The sequence below is a fragment of the Elephantulus edwardii genome, unplaced genomic scaffold, assembly GCF_000299155.1.
Source record: "Elephantulus edwardii isolate Elephantulus edwardi_28Jun2011 unplaced genomic scaffold, EleEdw1.0 scaffold00020, whole genome shotgun sequence".
In the NCBI taxonomy this organism is placed as follows: Eukaryota; Metazoa; Chordata; class Mammalia; order Macroscelidea; family Macroscelididae; genus Elephantulus; species Elephantulus edwardii.
In genome coordinates this window covers 2,316,575-2,322,804 of record NW_006399770.1, presented here as the reverse complement: position 1 = coordinate 2,322,804, position 6,230 = coordinate 2,316,575, and positions in this window count along the sequence as shown.

Sequence of the window (6,230 nt, the reverse complement as noted above, 5' to 3'; positions counted from 1 at the left end):
CAATCTCAATCTCTTCACCATCCATCCTGATGCTGCCAATTGGTCCAGTGGTGAGAATCTTTGTATTCTTGACATTGAGCCTCAATCCATATTGGAGTCTGCAGTCCTTGACCCTCTGCAGCAAGCACTTCAGGTCCTCCTCAGTTTCAGCAAGCAGGGTTGTGTCATCTGCATAACATAGATTGTTGATAGATCTTCCACCAATCTTGACCCCACATTCTTCCTCATAGAGTCCAGCCTCTCAGATAACTGTTCTGCATACAGGTTGAAAAGGTATGGAGGTAGGACACATCCCTGGCATTCACCCTTTCCAATTTTGAACCATGCAGTGTTCCCTTGCTCTGTTCTGATGACTGCCTTCTCATCCAAGTGTAGGTTTCACATTAGCACGATCAAGTGTTCTGGGATTCCCATTCTTCTCAGAGTCAGCCACAGTTTGTTATGATCCACACAGTCAAACGCCCTTGCATATTCAATGAAACAGAGATACAGTCCTCTGGTACTCCCTGATTTCAGCCAAGATCCATCTAACATTAGTTACAATATTCCTAGTACCGGGACCCCTTCTAAACCCAGCCTGGACTTCTGGCAGTTCTCTGCTGATGTTCTGTTCGGGTTGGTTTTGGATAATCTTCAGTAGAATCTTGCTTGCATGTGAAATCAATGAGATTGTTGTGTAGTTTCCACACTCTGTTGGGTCACCTTTCTTTGGGATGGTAACAAATATAGATCTCTTCCAGTCAGTTGGCCAAGTGGTTGTTCTCCAGATTTCTTGGCACAACTTGGTGAGCACATCCAGGGCAGCATCTGTTAGCTGAAATATGTCAAGTGGTATACCGTCTATTCCTGGTGGTGATGGTAGGTATGGCAAAAGATAGGGCAAAGTTTCCATCTGTTGTTCATAGGGTCATTATGAGGTGTAGTCAACTTGATGACACCTCAACCTAGCAACCCACTGTCATCTTAGTCACCTGATAGGACAAAGTAAAACTGCAGCATAAGATTCCAAGGTTTAAATTTTTACAGAAACAGATTATGTTTTCTTTCTCCTGGGGAGCAGGTGTTGTATTTGAATCACCCACCTTTCAAATGGCAGTCCAACACATAACCCACTGTGCTGCCAGGGTTTTCTCCCTAGCATTTGGGCATTATCTAGTCTTTGAAACTTTATCTGCTAGACAAAAAAATCCCTTCCTTTAATCTTCATTATTTTTTTTATTAAAATGGCATTGTACATCTGTTTATGTTTATTATTAATTTCTCTTTTCTCCTATGTGAATTGCTGCAAAGGCAGTGTGAATTTTTATTGAGGCCAGCTCCCCAAAGAAGATTCCTAGAAACCATAATTGTTTCTTTCATGGTCTCCTTGATTAACAAGTAGGCTGAGGAATGATTATTGGCCTCATCCATCTCTGTCAAGTCTGTTCAGACATGTATGTCTTTTATATCCATGAGGTAACTTTTTAAAAAATATTGTTATAAGCAAGTTATTCAAGAAGCTTGGGTCTATGAAGGAAAATAGCCATCAGGAGGAAGATTCATTGATAACATTTACTATGCAGATGACACAACCTTGCTTGCTGAAAGTGAGGAGGACTTGAAGCACTTGTTGCAGAAGACATGACAGCCTTCAATATAGATAGCAGCTCATTGTCAATAACAACAACAACGACAAATCTTCATTACTGAACCAATAGTCACATCATGATGGATGGAGAAAGGACTGACTTCAACAACTTCACCTTACTTGGATCCACAATCAGTAGGCTTGACACCAGCACTCAGGAAATCAGATGTATTGCACTAGGAAAGTTTGCAGTCAGAGACTACTCAAAATTATTGAGTAATGTTGCCAGTATGAGAATGAAGGTGCACTTTAGTCCAGAACTCACTTAGTTCAGGTCATGGTCTTTTCAGTCACTTGCTATGCATCTGAAAGCTGGACAATGAATAAGAATGACAAACGAAAAATTGATGTCTTTGAACAGTAGTGTTGGAGAAGAGTACTGAATGTCCCATGGCCAAAAGAACAAACAGATAAGGAGAAGGTGCAATCTGAGTGCTCTTTGGAGGCAAATATGATGCAGCTTCATTTCCAATACTGTAGACATGTTGCTAGAAGAGGATATTCCTTGGAGAGGGACATCATGCTTGGGAAGGTGGAGGGGCAGCAAAGAGAAAGACCCTTAACCAGGTGGGTTGACACAGTGATTGTAGCAATTGGCTTGAGTGTGTCGAGACTGTGAAGATGACGTGGATAGGACAGTGTTCAGATCAGTTGTTTATAGGGTCACTATGAATAGTACTCAACTCAATGGCACCAATAACAGTACCTCGGGAGAAAGATGGGTAATCTCCCATACTGTCTCAGGAAACCACCTGAAGGTTAGTTATGAATTGGTTCCCACTTAACAACAATGAGTTGAGTTTGAGTTGATAATAGCAACAAAGTAATGAAAAAGTGCATATGTAATTGCAACAGCACCGGATAAACTCAGTTACAAAATTTTTAATTAATGCAAAGTACTAAGATTTTCACTATATGCCACATTTTTTTACAAAAAAAATAATATTCCACACCACAAAAGATAAAGGTAAATAATCCAATTGTAAAATGGGCACAGGATATGAACAAACACTTACCAAAGAAGACATTCAGATGGCTAACAAGCACATGAAGAAATGTTCAAAATCCCTAGCTCTAAGAGAGATGCAAATCAAAACAACTATGAGATATCATCTCACCCCAGTAAGAACAGCAAAATTTAACAGAACAACAAGAAACAAATGCTGGTGAGGTTGTGGAGAAACTGGAACCCTTATTCACTGTTGTTGGAAGTGTAAAATGGTGCAACCACTGTGGAAGTGGTGTGGCACTTTCTCAAAAAGTTGCAAATAGAGATACCATTTGACCCAGCAATTTCACTACTGGGAATATATCCTAAAGAGACCATAACAGACATCCAAGCATATATATGCACTCCCATGTTTATCGCGGCTTTGTTCATAATAGCAAGGAGTTGGAAACAACCCAGGTGCCCATCAACAAACGAATGGATAGAGAAGCTGTGGTATATTCACACAGTGGAAACCATGCTGCATTTAAAAACAAGGAACTCATACAATATTATTCAAAATGGGTGACCCTATAAGACATTATGCTGAGTAAAATATCTCAGCCACAAAAGGACAAATACTGCATGGTGCCACTCTTGTAGAATGGGACTGACATCCAAGTTGGGGTAAGACTGAGAAAAACTGGATAAATTATGTATACTGCATTGAAACAGATGAGGGAGAGAATAATTTAAAAGTTATATATGATAGGGTATTATGGTTATCACAAGAGTCCAGAATTAAGGTTGCGTAGTGGAGTGTACTCAGGGTGGTGGGAGGGGTGCAGGGAGATTGTATACCAAAGAAAGAATTTTTCTTTTACTTTTCAAAGAGAGGAGCAAACTGGGCTCGGGGGAGGGATCGGCAGGAAGAAAAGTGCAACAATAAATGAATGGAAATCCAAAATCTCTGTAAGTGTTCATTAAAATCAATAAAATAAAATTTAAAAAGAAATACCATCATAGATTTTGAATTGTACTATGATAAATATTTTTGCATGTATATAATAGTGCATACACAAATTGTTGTATAATACCATACATATTCACTAAAATTAAATGTAGTATATTCCAAAAAAAATATTTCTGATATTCCACAACAAAGAAAAATCAGTCAATAAACTTAGTTGTTTCAACAATTAATATGAAATTTTTTTATCTCCCAGAGCAAAAAGTAATGTTTACCCATTTTGTTTTAAATGGCTCATACTTCAGTTTTTATACTTGTCTTGTCATAAATACTCTAACTATTAAGGAACAAATGAAGTCACAAGAGAATTTAATGATCAAAAAACATATTAAAGCAAATTACTATATTTCATTTTTACAGACCTTTCATCTCTGACATGCTATAATTAAAAACATCTCACTCTAATCTTTGCTCTTTCAAATTCTTCAATGATTTTGTCACGATTAAGCTGTCATACAATATTTACTTCCATCCATAATTAGTATACTGAACAAAGTCTTTCCTGAATCATTGCTGTATGCTGAGTGTTCTTAAGGTTCTCCAGACACATAAGTGAGCATTCTGTGGTACTATTTGTGATCATTATAGACAGGAATATGCATAAATAAATTTCAACAATGGGAAATATACATTGTGGAGGGGTTTTTAAACATATTTGTTACCACACAATCATTAATATGAACTGTGTTTAATTCATGTACATCTTGTTTTACGTAATCTTTCATATACATTGTATTTTAAATAATTAATTCTGGTTGACCTATGCAAATTATCACCCCATCTTTTCAAGTCCCCATTGAAATTTTGCTATTCCTTTATCCTCTCATCTGCACACTAACCTTTGCTACTCTAGTGATTTCCTCTCTTCTTTTTCTCCCCCCTTCTGCCTTTCCTCTTCCATTTTGAACAGCTATATACATCTTGCTCAGTTATCCTTTTATTTCACAAAAATAGTCTTAAGCTGTATTTGTCCTTAAGAAACTAAGTCATTTCATTCACCATAATACTCTCCAAACTCTCCCACGTTATATAATATTTAATAAAATTGTGGTTCCTTAGTGCAGCATAGTATTTCATTGTGTGAATGTACCATAATTTCCTAGTACAATTGTCTGTTGATGGGCCTTGGCTGTTTCCGTTTTCTTACTGTTGTGAATAACAATGGTATGAATATAATGTATGAATCTCCATTTTTGTTTCAGTTCTGATTTCCTGGAGACCTATTGCTAGCAGTGGAAAAACTGGGTCATATGGAATTTCTGTGTTCATCTTTTTGAGGAAAATGCCAAACTGCCTTTCAGAGTGGTTGTACCATTTTACAATCTCACCAAAAGTGCACAAGAGTTCCAATCTTTCCTGTTCTCTTGAATATTTATTGCTTGCTGTCCTGTTAAACTTTGCTACTGCTATTTGGGAAAGATGGCATCTCATTGTTCTTTTATTTGCATCTCTCTTATTGCCAGAGATTTTGAGTATTTCTTTATGTGTTTGTTGACCGTCTGAATCTCTTCCTTTATGAAGAGTTTTTCATGTCTTTTGTCCATTTTATGATTGAGTCATCAGTCTTTTTCTTGTGGAGGTCTTGTATTGTTGTTGCGTGCCATTGAGTCGCTTGCATCTCATAGTGACCCTATGTATAACAGTTCTGAACCTTTGCTTTATCTTGAGCCAACCTCATTATCTTTGAAACACCTATTCCCATTACCCCAGTCACTGAGTCATTCCATCTCGTTTAGGGTCTTCCTCTCTTGCACTATCCCTCTACCCTTCCAAGCATGAAGTCCATCTCTAAGGACTGGTCCCTCCTGGCAACATGCCCAAAGTATATCAGATGGAGCTTCAAAATCCTTGCCTCCAAGTAGCACCCTGGTTTTACCCTCTCAAGGACAAACCTGCTTTTTTTCTTCTAGCAGTCCATGGTATATACACCTTTCCAGATTTTGAACCATGTAGTGTTTCCTTGTTCTGTTCTGATGTCTGCCTCCCGGTCTGAGTATAGATTTTGCATAAGCACAATCAAGTGTCCTGGGATTCCCTTTAATCTCAGAGTTAGCCACAGTTTGTTGTGATCCACACAAGTCAAATGCTTTTACATAGTCAATGAAACACAGACAATCCTCTGGTACTTGCTGCTTTCTGCCAAGTTCCATCTAACATTGCTATAATATCCCTAGTACCCCTGCCTCTTCTAAACCCAGCTTGTACATCTGGCAGTTCTCTGTTGATGTGCTTGCTGTTCCAGATGTTTTGGGATCATTTTCAGGAGAATCTTGCTTGCATGTGATAATAATGATACTGTTTGATAATTTCCACACTCTGTTGGGCCACATTTTTCTAGAATGGAAACAAATGTGGATCTTTTCCAGTCAGTTGGCCGGGTGGTTGTCCTCCAGGTTTCTTGGCACAATTTGGCGGTGGCATTCAGAGCAGTGTCTGTTGAAATATGTAAATTGGCATACCATCAATTCCTGGGGTCTTGCTTTTTGCAAATTTCTTCAAAGCAGGTTGAACTTCTCCCTTCATCATCACAACATCTTGATTATACATTGTTTCATTACATTCTTCTGTGTCAGCCAATTCTTTTTGGTACAGTAACTCTGTATTCTCCTTCTATCTTCTTTGAATGCTTCCTGAGTCATTTAACA